The sequence below is a fragment of the Neoarius graeffei genome, chromosome 26 (assembly GCF_027579695.1).
Source record: "Neoarius graeffei isolate fNeoGra1 chromosome 26, fNeoGra1.pri, whole genome shotgun sequence".
Taxonomy (NCBI): Eukaryota; Metazoa; Chordata; class Actinopteri; order Siluriformes; family Ariidae; genus Neoarius; species Neoarius graeffei.
Genome location: NC_083594.1, coordinates 24,314,217 through 24,333,184, shown reverse-complemented (window position 1 = coordinate 24,333,184; position 18,968 = coordinate 24,314,217). Strand labels below are relative to the sequence as shown.

General features: G+C 47.0%; 1 protein-coding gene across 6 annotated transcripts in view; it reads right to left on the bottom strand.

The window, feature by feature from the left end:
• The window catches only part of stab1 (stabilin 1), a 403,938-nt gene that overhangs the window by 368,330 nt on the left and 16,640 nt on the right, over positions 1-18,968 (bottom strand). The gene's annotated exons all lie outside the window — the stretch shown is intronic.

Sequence of the window (18,968 nt, the reverse complement as noted above, 5' to 3'; positions counted from 1 at the left end):
TGAAAACCTTAGAGGAAGAGTTGTGCCAAAAATTTAATTTGTATGTTTCTCTAACCCAAGGGTCATCAAACTACTGCCCACGGGCCGACTCCGGCCCACCACCCCCCTTTGACTGGCCCCCAGGCCCTCTGCCCTCCATCACTTGAACCGGCCCTATGAGGCAATCCCCAAAAGTGGTCATGGCCTATTTTTTTAAATTGCTTTTTGGCAAATAATAACATGTCTGCATCTTGTATTTTGTTGATTTTATCAATTAAAATTTATATTTAGTTATAAAATGAACTATTCATTTTTTCCGAATTTTCGTCATATGCTCGTGATCAAGCAGTGACAGGCAGCGCATGTGCAGAGAACTGTCAGTGTTCAGGACAGCAAAATGGCTAGCAGTAAGCGAAAAGCTGACAGAGAGTGCAGAGTTTTTAAAGAACAGTGGACCACCGATTATTTTTTCGTTCAGTGTAAGGACCATGCAGTTTGTCTTGTATGTAAAGAAAGTGTGTCGGTTTTCATAGAATATCTGCGTCGTCACTATGAAACCCGCCACAAAGAGTATGCTAGTTTGTGAGGGCAAACAAGAGAAGACAGGATTCGGAGGATGAAATGCGGACTGGCTGCACAACAGAATGTATTCCTTCGCCAAACCCAGATCAACCAGGCTGCTGTCCGAGCTAGCTATAAGGTAGCTCACCTACTAGCTACCCATGGAAAGCCATTTACTGATGGGGACTTTGTTAAAGTATGCATGCTTGCTGTGGCCGAGGAGGTGTGTCCCGACAAGAAGGATGCGCTCAGCGCGGTGAGTCTCTCCGCACCTACTATGACCAGGCGAACCGAAGATTTGGGGGACAACGTGTATGACCAGCTGAATGAGAAAGCGTCAGAATTCGAGTTTTTTTTGCTTTGGCCATGGATGAGAGCAATGACGTGCAGGACACAGCACAACTGCTGTGATTTATTGCTCATATTATTATAATTTCACTGTTTTTTTAAATGTATTTATTTTATAGGCCTATTTATTTGACCTTTATTAAGTGCTGCACACAATTATTATTAATATTATTAATAATATCAGCAGGCCTACCTACAATTTATAATTTTCCACTCACCTTTGCCAGTTTCAATCACCTCAGCTAGGCAGATGTTTCTTACCTTGACAGCTTTGATGTTATTTTTATTAGAAAATAAATAAATGGAATATCTGTGGTATTTCAAATTAAAACAAAGTGTGAAGACTCGATTACTACTTTTGCAAACCACTAGTAAAGATAAACAAATATGTGCCAGGAATCAAGTGTTGATATAGTAGTGTGGATATAGTAGTGGGGATGGCTGTGCCAGGCTAGTAATCTCTACTACACAATGAGGCCTGCTGGTGCTCATATTTGTCTGGGTCATGCAAGTCTATGTTATATAGCTGACCCGACCCCGGCCCCCCATCACAGTCAGGAACAACAATGTGGCCCTCAGAGAAAAAAAAGTTTGGTGACCCCTGCTCTAACCACTAAATGAACTTCATTATCCAAGACATGTTTAGCACCTAGTTTCACATTGTGAAAACTGCATTTTGTTGAAGTTGTTAGTATCTCAAATAGACTTGCTTATGTGGTTTCTGACACTGTATGTCACATCTCATCTCATCTCATTATCTCTAGCTGCTTTATCCTGTTCTACAGGGTCGCAGGCAAGCTGGAGCCTATCCCAGCTGACTACGGGTGAAAGGCGGGGTACACCCTGGACAAGTCGCCAGGTCATCACAGGGCTGACACATAGACACAGACAACCATTCACACTCACATTCACACCTACGGTCAATTTAGAGTCACCAGTTAACCTAACCTGCATGTCTTTGGACTGTGGGGGAAACCGGAGCACCCGGAGGAAACCTATGCGGACACGGGGAGAACATGCAAACTCCACACAGAAAGGTCCTCGCCGGACACAGGGCTCGAACCCGGACCTTCTTGCTGTGAGGCGACAGCGCTAACCACTACACCACCGTGCAGCCCCTGTATGTCACATTGTTTAAAAAAAAAAAGATGTAAAGGCTCCAAAAACTGCAATTGTTTTCTTTCTCAACACAGTTATAGCTTGGTGTCTCATAGGCAGGAGATGTGGCCGTAAGATACAAAGTAGAATTATTAGAAGCGATGCAAATGGTAACACATTTTCAGTTTTGTATACATAATTTTAACTTTATTAAAACTTAAGGCTGTGCGCTTTCCTTTTGGGCTAGTTTATGCTTCCAATATTTGATACATATACAGTGCTCAGCGTAAATGAGTACACCCCCTTTGAAAAGTAACATTTTAAACAATATCTCAATGAACACAATTTCCAAAATGTTGGCAAGACAAAGTTTAATATAACATCTGTTTAACTTATAACGTGAAAGTAAGGTTAATAATATAAACTTAGATTACACATTTTTTTTTTTCAGTTTTACTCAAATTAGGGTGGTACAAAAATGAGTACACCCCACAACAAAAACTACTACATCTAGTACTTTGTATGGCCTCCATGATTTTTAATGACAGCACCAAGTCTTCTAGGCATGGAATGAACAAGTTGGTGACATTTTGCAACATCAGTCTTTTTCCATTCTTCAACAATGACCTCTTTTAGTGACTGGATGCTGGATGGAGAGTGATGCTCAACTTGTCTCTTCAGAATTCCTCATAGGTGTTCGATTGGGTTCAGATCAGGAGACATACTTGGCCACTGAATCACTTTCACCCTGTTCTTCTTCAGAAATCCAACAGTGGCCTTAGATGTGTGTTTAGTCATGTTGGAAAAGTGCACGATGACCAAGGGCATGGAGTAGCATCTTCTCTTTCAGTATAGAGCAATACATCTGTGAATTCTTGATGCCATCAATGAAATGCAGCTCCCCGACACCAGCAGCACTCATGCAGCCCCACATAAGGACACTGCCACCACCATGTTTCACTGTAGGCACCAGGCATTTTTCTTTGTATTCCTCACCTTTGCCACGCCATACAGTTTTGAAGCCATCAGTTCCAAAAACATTTATCTTGGTCTCATCACTCCAGAGTATAGAGTCCCAGTAGTCTTCATCTTTGTCAGCATGGGCCCTGGCAAACTCTAGGCGGGCTTTTTTGTGCCTGGTCTTTAGGAGAGGCTTCTTTCGTGGACGGCATCCATGCATGCCATTCCTCTGCAGTGTACGCTGTATTGTGTCACGGGAAATAGTCGCAATAGTAGTTTGGCTTTCTACTTCTTTAGATAACTCCAGTGAACTTGCATGCCGATTTTCTTCAACCCTTCTCATCAGAAGACGCTCCTGTCGAGGTGTTAACTTCCGTGGATGACCTGGACATCTCTGTGAGATGGTTGCAGTTCCATCTTTCTTAAATTTTTGTACCACTTTTGCAACAGTATTCTAACTAATAAGTAAAGCTTTGCTGATCTTCTTGTAGCCTTCACCTTTGTGGTGTAAAGAAATTATTTTCTTTGGGGAATTCTGAAGAGACAAGTTGAGCATCACTCTCCATCCAGCATCCAGTCAATAAAAGAGGTTATTGTTGAAGAATGGAAAAAGATTGATGTTGCAAAATGTTGCCAACTTGTTCATTCCATGCAGTGGCGATCCTAGAGTGATTTACTCCCTGGGCGAAACCCCCTGCTGGCGGCACCCCGCCCCCGGCCCAACCCGACAACCACCTCCCACCCACCACCTAAGAAAACACTAACTTCGTCCAGAACACACACGACCTAGTCTGGCTAACGCGACTTCAAAGCTCTGCGAGCATTTGGTCTGGCAAAGATATTAAGCCCAACCGTTTCCCAAAGCGCGTGGTTGACCCGCCTCCCTGAAATGCCTCAGTTTGCTACTGGTCGAAGCCAGAAAAGGCTGTGACGAAGCTTAAACCAATCACATCACTCTTTCCTCTGACGTATGTGACGCGACAGAAACTGCTTGAGTAACAGGAAGAAGATAAATACCTCCAGGGCTGCTCTTTGCTCCGTTTTCAATGAGAACTTCCCGTTGAATGCTTTCAATACAGCATCTACCGCTGTGTCAAAGGCTTGCCGCTGCTCCATGTTCATAATGTTTCTAGTGAATGAAGCGCTTCCGGCATAGATTCTGTAAACAACCTATGGCTTCCGGTCGCAGTTCTACTACGTCACTGCCTTGAACACGCCTCTACCCAGGGCCGTTGGAGATGCTCAAAGTTGATTGGCTCCCGATTTTTCGGGAGCTTGGAAGAGCTGTAGATAGCTTGCCTGGCCAGACTAAGCTCGCAACAGGCCCTCGTGTTGCGTCACGCTTAGGATGGGCGGGCCCAGGCTACACACGACCCCATACACAAACTCACAACAGCTATTTTCAAGAACAAATTTCCAGTTTTAATAATGACTAGTGCAATAAAAAATACAAAGATAAACAATAAACAAAAAGACTCAATGACTTCGCATTACAGCTATCCACAGCTATTTAAGAAAGCACAACTGCTTAATTTGAAATAAACATTGGGATATAGGCATTAGTGTTTCTGTGTGTGTGTGTGTGTGTGTGTGTGTGTGTGTGTGTGTGTGTGTGTGTGTGCCTAACTTGTCGTAGCCCCATAATATGCACAATCCTGCCAGCGGAGCGTTGTACTAGTCATCAAAAAGACTTTACTACCATAGTACTACATTACTATGACATTACACAGAGTCTTAAATAATACATTACGACTTGATCATTGCCATTCTGGTAACAGCAAATTTATAACGGGACGTGTCCGCGACGTACAACACACGACGAGAAATGTCTAAACGACCATGTAAAGCTGTTAACATTCTGTTGGCTAATACAGAGCCCAATGTTAACCCAAGGCAATGACAGCAATAACTTTAAACGTTTTGTTGCAAAGCCTAATCGTTATGCTGAAATTAATTTCGTGTTGGGGGGCAGGCCAGGCCAGGTCGTCCGACTTAGCAAGCATCAATAATATAAGGCTAATTAGGGCACTAATTCATGTCACTCACTGAAATTGATTCATAAAGCATACTTTTTTCTTTTGCTCGTTTCTCCTCCCCTTCTTTCCTTTTCTTCCGGAATTGGGCACCTGATGGCTTTGACCTTTTCCTATCCATTAGATCTATCTCCGAGTACGACTCCGTTTATTTGTCATTCGACCTCCTCCTGAATGATTTCCCCTTCCCCCAACACAAACTCACCGTCAGTGTGTAGTGGTGATCACCTAACGCGAGAGGTGAGACTGAACCATTTCAACTTGACCAATTGACCACCACGACCACAATAAATCTTGGGAATTCATTCGGTTCATACACACAATCAAATGTACAGCCGTTTTGAAGTTGTTTGGATTGTTCTGCTTTTCTGTTCTCTCCTCTTTCTCACACGCATACGCACACACAAAAGCGTTTGTTCAATGTAATGCAATGTGGTCTGCACATTTGAGAGGCGTCTTGAGTTTGTGTCCTATGCATTGCGGCACCATATTTGGTTTGTTATTTAAATTATACGAGGTTTTGTGCCCACAGCAAACGTGACGCATGAAGGCTTTTGCTGCATGTTACACTTGTGTGTGTGTAACACTGCTGCAAACCCTTAATTACAATTGAGCTACAAGAACTGACCAACTTCAGGTATTGACGCCTCTTATGATGACGTCACCTGCGCAACTTTGGTATTGGGCTTCCCCATCCAAAATGTTCACCCACCCCCCGCCCCGCCCGTCTTGTTTTTTTTCGGGGTTTTTTTTTGGGGGGACCTTTTTTTTGGGGGGGATCTTTTTTTTTTCACGCCCGCGCTCGTGCCGCCCCCCCCCCGCGATGCCGCCCCGGGCGGCTGCCCGGTCAGACCGCCCCCAGGACCGCCCCTGATTCCATGCCTAGAAGACTTGGTGCTGTCATTAAAAATCATGGAGGCCATACAAAGTACTAGATGTAGTAGTTTTTGTTGTGGGGTGTACTCATTTTTGCACCACCCTAATTTGAGTAAAAATGAAAAAATGTGTAATCTAAGTTATATTATTAACCTTACTTTCATGTTATAAGTTAAACAGATGTTATATTAAACTTTGTCTTGCCAACATTTTGGAAATTGTTTGTGTTCATTGAGATATTGTTTAAAATGTTACTTTTCAAAGGGGGTGTACTCATTTATGCTGAGCACTGTATAACTGTTATAGCTCTATTGCAAAACTTAAGAGACTAAAGAAATGTTTTAGCTGATCATCTACATTTGGGATGATGATGTGTGTGTGTATATATATATATATATATATATATATTTTTTTTTTTTTTTTTTTTTTTTTTCCCCCAAAACATCTGTAATCACTTATCCTGTGCAGGGTCACAGGCAAGCTGGAGCCTATCCCAGCTGTAGGTTGAATTGGGATTAATTAAATTATAAATTATGTGATAATTGATAATTAAATTAATCAATTTATAAATAAAGATCAGTCTCATAAAATCTTAAATTATTAATCTTAATACTCACCGTGAATGGTTACATTCAAGATTAATGGTAGCTCTGTATTAGATGGGAAACCCAGTTGTATACAAAAGCTAAATTTTGAAGGAAAAAGGAGTTCTAAATAGTTGACCTTGTGAATAAACAACAGGAACAAGTAAAATGCAATTCAATTTTATTAGCTTTTATTTGTCTACTACTCACTAATAATAATTTCAAAATACATTCAATGTCGGCAAAGGTAATAACAAGACAAAACAATGGAACAATTACACCTGGACTATAAATTGGAGGGAAAGAGAGAGAGAAAGAGATAGGAAAAGAGAATCCCTTGTGTGTGCGTGTGTGTAGGTGTGTGTGTGTGTGAGAGACTAGGGCAAGCCGATGCGTGCGTGTGTGTAGGTGTGTATGTATCTGTGGGCAGATGCTAACGACTAGCCACTCTGGCAATGCTTAAACAAAATGGCGGTCAGTGCCTAGGTGTCGTATCACAGGTAACTCAATGAGGGAGGTACCAAAATGGCGTCGGGAAATATGGCGCCTGCAGGCCTAGTTGAGAACACAAGCCTACTAGCTAGCGTATCACCTTGAGGTAGCTAGCAATAAGTTGCTAAGGAGAATCTGACCACGTTACAGCTGGATCCAAACACTGTACTTAACAACAAAAAGAACTCAACGTGAGAAAGAGAGGGAGAGAGAGAGTGTGTGTGTATATATATGTGTGTAATAGGTGTTGGATGGAGAGGACTAGGCCTTGTAGCGGTCTAGCCTCGGAGCTTAAAATAACAAACTTGTCACTGCGCTGCTAATCAGATAGGGAAGCTAGCAATGGAGTTAAGGAAAGATATCATGCAAGATACCCTGTCTAACAAGTTCAAAGAAAAAAAACAGAACCAAAACAAACAAAAAAAAAAACCAAACAAACACCTTCCGTGTCTGAGCGGGTATGCTAAACAGCTCAAAGCTTAAACATGACCCTAACAACCATCTGAATAAGCTACAAATTAAAATTTGCCCAAGTGCCTACTCAATGCGATGGAAGTTCGTTCTCCGATGTCCGCGCTGAGGGTCGCGGTCCGAGGAGAGGAGGTTAGCAGCGAGTTGCATCCAACCGCGGCTAACGAAGCAGGGAGATGGAGGCCTAGCTGGCCCACGGTGCTTCGGGAGAAACCTCCGGTGATGCGTCGACGAGAAAAAGGCTGAGAGGAGCGAAGCTGTCCGCAAATGCCTCTTAGCATGGAAAACTACTTAACTGTAGTTAAACTTTGCAAAGGTTTAGAATCAAAACCACTATATCGCTGAAACTTAGCGGGTCGTTCAAAAGTTCGGCCGAAACTAATTTGAACAGGCTGTTCTCAGACAATAGCGGTTAGTCTCAACACTGTAGGCGAGTGTGCCAACAGTCCGTCCGACCACTCCAGTAGCCAGAACACGAGAGGACGAATCGAGGCGCTCTCGATACAGTTAAAGCAGTTCCACTTTACGTCACATCCGGGTGGAGCGCGCAAGGAATTGTGGGATCGTTATAGGGGGCGCTGGCAAGTTACCAACATTCCCCCCTTGGCCATAGGCGCTGAAAGGAGTGATACCCTATGGGCACATGGTGTTTAGTCTGCGACCCACGGTCCCTAGTAATCCACAATGAGGTAGTTCCACAAAGAGGTAGTTCCACAAAGAGGTAGTTCCAAGGGTCCTTTCTGTGAAAAGTCTTTCAGACACAGTTCAACAGTTCAATTCATTTCATACAGTCCATAAGATGCATAGGCACTTGGGCATGAAAGCATAGGCACTTGGACATGAAAACAATTACACTATGGCTACTTAACTACCTTCTACATACATTTCACACAGCAAACAGAAAAAAAAAATCAAAACTCCATAAAAGAAAAGGGAAAAGAGGGGTTAGTTAGCATGTTAGCAAGCCTACTCTTCAAGAAAGTTAGTGGAGGCCTTAGGCCTGATGGAGAATCGGACAATGCCACGATCTAATTTCTCAGGTGCGTAGATCGTTTTGTCCAGTTTGTGGTGTAGTGTCAGTATGTACCTATGTAGAGTGATGGCTATGAAGACTGTGATAACCCAACCGCTAGCTAGAAATCCCAGCGCAATTCGGCTTATTAAAGATCCTTGATCGGACGAGGGGTTTGCGCGGTTATTCAAGAAAGTGGTAGCGATGCCAGTGGGCTTAAGATTGAATTGCACGGTTTTGGTCCCTTTCAGCAGTAGTTGTGCTTCGAGGGTGGAGTTTATCTCAAGTTCGTGACCTGGGAAGGCATCGGGCATTTCTATCTCAGTCTCATACTGGTCAGCGCTAAGGTGATGGAGGGTGATGTCACCCATGTGAACAGTGGCTCCTAGTGGGACACTTAGGAGGGAGGTTTCGTTAGGGATCTCCATTCTAGTGGCAGTGTTATGTTGATCATATGATATCAGAATCTCAGTTTGGGGAGTGTTGATTAGCCACCGATTACCAGCTCTTTCTACTCTAGTTCCTATTCCTTCATCTTTAATAGACAATTTGCCTGCACACTTCTGATCGGGGACTTTTGTCAATCCACAGAGACGGTCTGTGGTGTCTCGGATAAAGGGATTGCTGGGGCAGACCCAGTGGATATCTTTGGTAGAGGTGCACATGTCTAAGTTAGGGATGAGGTAGATAGAGGGGTTGTCATCGTGATAGGCTATGGTGGGAGGTGTCTGCAAACGTACGTGTACGTTGTTGTTCCAGAAACCTACATTAAGGACAGATTTGATTCTGTATATGTTTTGCCGTTCAATAATGGGGAGATTGAGGATGAAGCCTATTTCTAGGTTTTGAGGGTTCACAAAAATGGGGATAGCACTGCCAAGACTATAAGCCAGATGAATCTGTGATGAGTAAACGTTAGTCGTGGTAGTAGATCGGAGTATGCTGTCAACCATGCTGAGGGGTATCAAATATGGTGGGATTTTACCTCCACTCAGGGTGCTGAAAGAGCTACTTACTTCTCTCATCAGGTCCTGCATTAGGTCTCGGATTACTCGGACGTACTTGACTTCGCTTCTCATGATTGTCGCTAGCCTGTCTACGGCATGTACTGTGTTCTTGATTAATGTAGAATGCATGTTAACGGTTAGTATGGTTCCCTGCAGGGTTTTGCCTAGGCCCTGCAGCTCCTCCTGTTGAGTTAGTAGTCTACCCTGGATTTCTGGCATTTCTTCCTTAAGAATGTTCATTTCTCGTTTGACCGCGGTCAGGCTAACGGTGTTAACGGCAGAGAGGCCCATTGAGAACAGAGAGCCAATGGCAGATGCAGCAGTAAGTAGTCCTCCGAGGAACTGTTTAGGGCGTGTTTTGCCGCTGAGTTCCTCCTCAGTGACTATGAACTTCTGTAACTGTTCGAGCATGTGAACTGTGGTACGCTTGGCGTGTTCAATGTTGGACCCAATCTCGGAGTCAGGCCCGGTTTCAAGGTTTGTTTGTGTGGGCGATCTAAAATGCTTACGGTACACGTCCCAAGGATCGAGGCGGGTGTACACACGCTGGGTATGGACGCGGCAATTGGTGAGGAGCAGTCCTGGGGCATCTTGGAGAACGATGCCACTCGGCGGACCTGGTTCCACTATGTTACCGGCCAATGTGGTCTGCAGGACTAGGAAGATGCCGAGGATCCAGAGAGGGGCCATTCTGCAACATACAGGAGTTTGTTATTCCGATTTGAGTGGTAACAAGGGTGGTTACTTATAGATGCACGCTTATGGATTGAGAGGCATGCAACTAAGTTGGGCAGGCTATAACTTATTGTTTGTCCACCCCCCTATGGAGTGTGGACTGCTCAAAAAGCTTTATTTGGTTGCTATGGACCCATCTATACGAAGGCGCCTGGCTGGGCTTCGAAGTTTTGATGCGGTAGGCGACGGGGGACAGTTTACCGACGATTTCGAAAGGGCCGGACCAACGGGGTAAGAATTTTCTGGCTACTCCTACCGGTTTGGTGAAATTGAAGTATAGGACTCTGTCGCCTACTTCGTATTCACGGTGTGTCGCCTTTCTGTCGTAGTAAGCTTTCTGTCCTTTTGCACTCTTTTCGAGGTGTTCCTGGGCCCATGCAAATGTGGCCTGCAAGTGGCATTGCAAGTCGGTGACGTTCTGGTGTGCGGTGTACGCAGTGGCAACGCTTAGGTCCTCTGGTCGCTAGAGGAGATGTAAGGGAAGAACCATTTCACGGCCAGTCATCATTTCGAACGGAGTGACTCCGGTGGTGCGGTGAGGAGTGGACCAAATGGCCATCAGCACCAGAGGGAGTTTGATGTCCCAATCTTTGCCATGGTGGCTAACATACTTGCGAAGCATGCTCACGATGGTTTGGTTGGCACGTTCAACCTGACCGGAAGACTGAGGATGATACACGATGTGGAATTTTGCCTCGACTCCAAGCATCTCCCACAACACTCTCATGACCTCTGCGGTGAAATGAGTACCTTGGTCGGAATCAATGGATAGGGGCAAGCCCCAACGGCTGAACACATGGTTCATAAGGAGGAGAGCGGTGGTCTCTGCGGTTTCGTTTGGGGCGGGCAAGCATTCCACCCACTTCGTGAACGCGCAAGTGACGGTCAGGAGGTACTTATTACCTCGAGCCGATTTCGGCACCGGTCCGACCCAGTCTATCTGGAGATTAGACCAGGGGAATGAGATGCCTTTGCTTTGCAGTGGGGCGCGGTTCAACGGTTGGGCCGGTCGGAATTGGCAGCTGATTAAGCACCCTTTGACATATTCGGTAACATCCTGAATCATGAAGGGCCAATAGACAATCTTTTGGAGTGTCTGGTAGGTCGCCTGAGCGTTCCTATGGCCCCCGCACAGGCTGTCGTGAGCGTACTGCAACATGACCCCCCTATGATCTGTGGGCACGACCCACCGGGGAGGTCCCTGGTTGCGTGGTGTGTACACCAGGAGTCCTTTCTCGAGTTTTAAGCCATTTTTGAGATTGTGAAGGTGATTTAAGTCTCGGGACTGTTGCAACTCTTGTGGGGAAATTGGGGACGCCACGGGGTCCGCAAGGAACTTACGGATTTGGTGGATCACGGGATCCCTTTCCTGCATAGACACCAGGTCGGCGTCCTGGGGCAGTCGGCCGAGTTGCACTGTTCCTGCCTGGGGTACTGCGTCAGTTTGACCTGCTCTAGCCTGTCGGCGAGTAATCGCGGTTACGTTGTGGCGTGGCGTCTCGGGAAGCCATGACGGCTGGAATTCCCAAAGGGGGCCGTCTACGGCTCCCGCTTTGGCGAGGCCATCTGCCTCATCGTTACCAACTTTGTCAGGTCCTGGGACTTGAGAATGTCCCTTCACCTTCTTCCAGTAGACGCACATTCCCTGTTCAGTTACGAGTCGATCGCATGCTAGGAAGAGTTCAGAGTGTTTCACTTCCTTGCCCCTTGCGTTTTTCATGTCCTTCGCTTTCCACGAGGGGAAATGTGAGACGAAGCTATGCCTGGCATAATTTGAATCAGAGCAGAGAACTAACCGCTTGATGTTCTCACGGGCAGCTTGTTGCAGGACGATGAGCACGGCTGCTACCTCCGCATATTGGCTAGTCTTAGCCCCGAGTCGATGTTGGTATTTCCCTAGTGTAGGGCCGTTCACCCATACGATACCGACACCGGCTTAGACTTTGCGTTCATGATGGAATGAGCATCCATCTATGTAAGCGGTGGGGAGGTCTTTGCAGACATTCTCGTCATAGTAGTGGTGGTCGGAGGGGAGAGCAGGTACGGTTGTTAGTTCAGTTTGATCCGGACTATTCTCGCAGTCGCAATGCTGGCATTCCGCCAGGCCTCGGCCAAGCGCCATCTTGTGGTTCTGGGCGTACTTCACCTCGACGTCGTAGCCCTGTAATGCCATCATCCAAGCTGCGATGCAACTGTTCGAAACTCTTCCCTCTCTCAGCCTCTGGCTGTTCAAGAACGAGACCGGTTGATGATTGGTCTCTATCACCACCTTCTGGCCACCAATGTAACTGCGAAAGTGTTCAACGGCCCAGACCGTGGCCAGCAGGGCTTTTTCGCAGTCTGAAAATTTCAACTCCACAGCACTGAGGGGCCGACTGGCATATGCTATGACACGGCGATCTTTGTCATGCTGCTGTGACAGTGCAGCGCTCAGGCAGTGGGTGGAGAAACTAGCCTCCAAGAAGAACGGTTTGTCTTTGTCGGGATACGCGAGGCAGGGAGCGGAGCAGAGCTTCTGCTTCATGCTCTTGAACGCGAGTTCTTGAGGGTCACTCCACTGGAAGGGTTTATCTTTTCGGAGGAGCTCGGTGAGCGGTCGTGCTATCTCCGCGTAGTCCTCGATGAACTGTCGGGAGTAGTTGCAGACCCCTAAGAAGCTCCTGAGTTCGGGTACGTTGGATGGGGCTTTGATGTCTTGGATAGCCCGCACCCTCCCCAACTGGGGTTCAATGCCATCTGGCCCGACACACAGTCCAACGTATTCGACTTTGGTGCGACACCACTGCCCTTTGGTGACAGAGAGCTTCGCTCCTGCTCTGGACAGCTGAGACAGAACATGGCATATCTCTTCGAGGTGTGCATCAAAAGTCTGTGACCTAATGAGGATGTCATCGACATAGATCAAGTTGCCACGAGCTGCGGCATCGCTCATTGCCTTATGCAAGAAGATGTTGAATTCAGCGGGGGAGTTCGCGTAGCCGAACGGACATCGGTTGAAAGTTAGCTGGTGGTTCCCAAAGGAAAAGGCCAGCTTGTGCTGGTCAGCTGGATCCACGTGCATGGTCCAGAATCCACTCGCCACGTCGGCGGTGGAGAAGAACTTTGCACCCTTCACCTTGGCAAGTTCTTGATCCAGATGGATCATGGGCCATCTTGACAAGGGCACTTGCTTGTTCAGCTGCCTATAGTCAATGGTGAGACGCCACTTGCCGTTCGGTTTCAGCACCGGCCACAAGGGGGAGTTGTAAGTAGAGTTACACTCGCGAATGATCTGCTTTTCCAGCAGAGTGTCCAGTGTTTCTTGTATTGAGTCGTATGCGGCTAACGGGATTTTGTATTGCCGCACGAACATCGGTGGAGCATTCGGATCTGTTGGGATTCGGACGGTGTGGATGTCTGTGACTCCGCAGTCATTGGAATCTCGCGCCCAGATCGCCTTGAAGTCGTAGAACAGTTCACGGAGCTGTCGTCTCTGGGCGTCCGTGGTCAGGCTGTCAGCTTTCACCAGCTGTTGTTGAACTTCTCGTTCGAAGCCTGTGCACGGTTCACCTAAAGCTGAATCAACGACCTCAGTTGCCGGGGTGACGTTGCTCGATTGCGTGGCAAGAGCGTACACCAGCATGTGTTTCGGGGTGTCAGTTTTGGTCATGACTATGCACTCGTCGCGAAGCATGTCATGAGGTTCGACGTGGATCATGTGGAAAGGAAGAGTAATCCAGAGAGGTTCCACTGGATCGGAATGAGTGTCCAGTGTTGGCAGCTCACCGATGACTGGAATGGTGAGTTCAAAGTCATGGAATGCCTGGTCTATCAGAAGGCCTAAAGGCCGACGGGCGGGGATCGTGATGGCGTCCCGCGTGGAGTTTTGAACCAGGAGGTAAGCGGAACGATGACTCACTTCAAGCAGCGGAGTCCCACACACGGCTAAGTCGAGCTCCATGAAGAATCTGAGAGGCTGGAAGAACGCCTGGGAGCTATGAAACTGTTGGTCTTTCATGATGACCAGCTTAAGAGGGGAACCAGCAGTCCTAGCGGGAATGACAACATCGAATTCGCTAGCGACATGGCAGGCTTGGGGAATCGTTTGTCCTGACCGCATTTGTTCCGGATCAGCTTGGAACGGGTGCTTAGCGGTGTCGGCTTGGGTCCAGATGACCCGGTTGACTAGGTCCAGTTGGGCTCCCAGTCTGACCAAGATGTCTGCCCCAATGACCAGTGAGTCAGGAAGTCCGGGGACGACACTCAAGAAATGAAGAAATTCTCTCTGACCGATGGCGAGCGACACGGCGCAGACACCCGTGGCTTTGGTGGGGCTCTGTGGTTGTTCGGCTGACAGTAGCCGGTGGCTCTTCTGCACAAAGACAGGGGAAGGAGTGCTCTGACGCACTATGTCGAACCACGTTTGGCTGATGGCTGACTTCTCTGACCAAAGCGCTAACCTGACGCCAGGTGCCGTGAGGCCGTTGACAGTAATGTTGCCAGATATCCAGGGGTAGTACCTGGTTGGGGCAGATTCGCCAAGAAAGCAAAGGAAAGACGGGTGGCCATCAAGCGCGTTGCGGTTGAGAAAAGTGTTGGTTGAGTTTGGTGCTTCTTGACTTGGCTCAGGGTGGAGCGGAGTGGTCTCAAGGTTCTCGGGGACCTGCCCTGACTCAGCTATCGGTGGAGTAGCCTCCACGCTAACTTCATCGCAACGGGCTCGATCATGACGACGAGGATCTGGGGTCTATGGGGACGCGACCTGGGCCCACAGTTGCCCACGACGACAGTCAATGAGGGGCGCTAGCCTATCTAGTAGGTCTTGGCCAATGAGGAATGGTTCTACCCCAACAGAGCAGATGTAAGTGGGGTGAGTGATGGACATGCCCTGGAAGGTGAGTTCTAACCATGCAATGGTTGTTACTGGGGCTTGATTCTGGGTGAAGCTAACCAAGTTGACGTCACAACGTTCGGTTCTGATGGGTCTACCTTGCGCGCGCCGCGCATCAGAAACCTCTGCGAAGACTTTGGAACACATCAGGGTGATTTCCGACCCGGTATCCAAGAGAGCTTGGAGGGAAACGTTGCCTTCTACCACCACTGGGGTATAGATACGCTTGGCGTTGCCTTTCCTAACCAAATCTCCAAGAAACTGCGTCAGGGGTGCATCCTGCGGGTCAGGCTTCACTACCGGGGGGGGTGGTGGTTTCAACTCATCGCTGCCTATTGGGCAGGGGTCCTTTCCCCACCCCACGAGGTAGACACGCGGTGGTGGTGGGGATGGGTCCCGGCCTAGTCATGCTGACGGTTCGTCCCTGTCCTTGCTCGGCTTACCCTTCCTGTTCTTATTGCTCAGCAGTTGTTTAACCCGTGCTAGTTCGGTCCTCAGTTCTGCCATCCCAAGCGGCTCTTGGTTGGCTTGTTTAATCCGTGCTAATTCAGCCCTCAGTTCTGCCATCCCAAGCGGCTCTTGGTTGGCTTGTTTAGCGGTAGCTAGCTTAGGGCTCCGCTCCCTTCGAGAGGAGTTGCGATGGGGCCTTGACTGTCAGCTATTCTGAGATTTAGGGCCGTGACTGCCAGGTTTGCGGTTACCTTGCCCTTTGGCGTTGGGGCCCTGTTCCCCCTTGGCTCCAGCTTGTCGAACTTTCCAGTTACCTTTGGGTTGACTCGACGTCTGGTGGCCGGGGTTTGGGTTCACCCAAGGGGGCCTGCGGTTTGGGGCTTCACCCCCTTCTAGGCCTAAGGACTGACCTTCCTGCTCATATAGGCTGAGGACTCTGGGATCGTCCTCGTGGCGGTCCGTGGGTCGGACGAACGTCTCCCACGTTAGTTGTGCGGTGCGACGCATTTCTCTCATAGTATGGGGGCGCTGGCGACATGCGAGTGTTACTTGGTTACGGATGCACGGGTGAAGGTTATGGAGGAAGAGGGACTTGAAGTTGCGATCTTCCTCTAGGCCGGGCTCGCTTCTGCCCTGAAAGTATGCCGCGCGGAGCCGACGGTAGTACTCGCGAGGGTGTTCGCTTCGTTTCTGTCTGATTAGAATGGCACCCATCGTCGCAGCAGTCTCGTCCTCGTACAACGAGTATTCCTCTTTCAAGTACTTATGTATTTTCTTGTAGTTGTCGAGGACTGACTGCGGTAGGGTCTCAACGAATGCTCGTACGCCACTGCCTAAAGTTTTCCAGACTAGTCTGGCCTTTTCATGCGACGTAGCCTCTGGCAGGTCCAGGAGGCTACGTTCGATTTCCCGGAAATAATCATTAACGCTTCGGTGTCTATGATTTTCCGGCTCAAAACGCTCTATGTCTTTCGCAAGGACATCGATTTGGCGGATCCTAGTTTTGCGTTCTGCAACGAGGCGTTTTGATTTTGACCCGTAGGGTTCCTCGCTGTCTTCGCTACTTGAGCTGCTCTCATGTCGCCTATGTCTGCGTTTCGGCTTGTAGGCGGCCTCTCTGTCAGAGGAGTCTGAGGGTACGTAGCGCGGCGTTTTCTGCGGGCTAGAGGCTGCAGCGATATTGAAGCACGAGGGGGTGTAGTGGGGAGTAAAGTAAAAACTCCCAGCGCCACGAGTTGGCGATCGCACGGCTTTCACGCGAGTTGAGCTTGAGTGCGGTGTCTGATCTACCGTTCTAAGCTCAGGTTCTTCCTCCTCCAGAGCGGAACTCTGTTCTTGGGAGGGTTTGGCCAATCCCTCATCTGAGCGACGTGCTTGCGTCACTTCTTCTCTGAGGTATTCTATTTCGCACTTTAGTTCATCTTGTGTGGCTCTCAGGCCCACGAGGCTACTCTCCGCGCTTTCTGCTCTCCTTTGAGCTTCGGCCAGTTGTCGTTTTAGTGTTCTTTTCTCTTGTTCGAGGGTCATACACACATGTTCCATTTCCTTATAGTAGATCATGAACAATTTGGGTAGCCCTTCTGGGAGAGTCATAGTACGCTCCTTAAATTCCCTAACGGCTATGTGTATTTCATCAAAGCGAGCCTTTTGGTCCAGATCACAGAAGTAATTTCTCCTATCCTCCGGGACTTGGCCTAAATCGCCTACAACGTCGAAAAGAGAGAGGAGGGGCCCTTCTGAATCACTTGATGGGGAATGCGACATTTTGTTCGAAATGTATTAATTAACTTAAAGGAAATTAATACTAGGTGTTGATTAGGTTAGAATTTAATTTAATACAAGTTGCTAAATAATTGATTTGTGGTTTCTTAGCTACTTTGTTTTCACTAATGTTTCACTTGTATTAATTAGCTCAATTAAGAATATTAGTTAACAATAATGATTGTTAATAATATTAATTAAGTACTTGGATTAGATATTATTCTAATGTACTAATCAATTAAACCAGTTTATCAGCTAACTGTGGTTGGCAGCTGAATTTCAGTTCTGTGATTAACACACTGTTAATGATTCACCATTAAAGTCACCTGTGTTATACCTTGGCAGTTGATTTTGGGTATACAGCAGTTTACAAGTTATTGTTGAGAAATTCACAAGGTCATTAAACTATGCCTCACACGGGGCACCACTTTAATGTAGGTTGAATTGGGATTAATTAAATTATAAATTATGTGATAATTGATAATTAAATTAATCAATTTATAAATAAAGATCAGTCTCATAAAATCTTAAATTATTAATCTTAATACTCACCGTGAATGGTTACATTCAAGATTAATGGTAGCTCTGTATTAGATGGGAAACCCAGTTGTATACAAAAGCTAAATTTTGAAGGAAAAAGGAGTTCTAAATAGTTGACCTTGTGAATAAACAACAGGAACAAGTAAAATGCAATTCAATTTTATTAGCTTTTATTTGTCTACTACTCACTAATAATAATCTCAAAATACATTCAATGTCGGCAAAGGTAATAACAAGACAAAACAATGGAACAATTACACCTGGACTATAAATTGGAGGGAAAGAGAGAGAGAAAGAGATAGGAAAAGAGAATCCCTTGTGTGTGCGTGTGTGTAGGTGTGTGTGTGTGTGAGAGACTAAGGCAAGCCGATGCGTGCGTGTGTGTAGGTGTGTATGTATCTGTGGGTAGATGCTAACGACTAGCCACTCTGGCAATGCTTAAACAAAATGGCAGTCAGTGCCTAGGTGTCGTATCACAGGTAACTCAATGAGGGAGGTACCAAAATGGCGTCGGGAAATATGGCGCCTGCAGGCCTAGTTGAGAACACAAGCCTACCAGCTAGCGTATCACCTTGAGGTAGCTAGCAATAAGTTGCTAAGGAGAATCTGACCACGTTACAGCTGGATCCAAACACTGTACTTAACAACAAAAAGAACTCAACGTGAGAAAGAGAGGGAGAGAGAGAGTGTGTGTGTATATATGTGTGTAATAGGTGTTGGATGGAGAGGACTAGGCCTTGTAGCGGTCTAGCCTCGGAGCTTAAAATAACAAACTTGTCGCTGCGCTGCTAATCAGATAGGGAAGCTAGCAATGGAGTTAAGGAAAGATATCATGCAAGATACCCTGTCTAACAAGTTCAAAGAAAAAAAACAGAACCAAAACAAACAAAAAAAAAAACCAAACAAACACCTTCCGTGTCTGAGCGGGTATGCTAAACAGCTCAAAGCTTAAACATGACCCTAACAACCATCTGAATAAGCTACAAATTAAAATTTGCCCAAGTGCCTACTCAATGCGATGGAAGTTCGTTCTCCGATGTCCGCGCTGAGGGTCGCGGTCCGAGGAGAGGAGGTTAGCGGCGAGTTGCATCCAACCGCGGCTAACGAAGCAGGGAGATGGAGGCCTAGCTGGCCCACGGTGCTTCGGGAGAAACCTCCGGTGATGCGTCGATGAGAAAAAGGCTGAGAGGA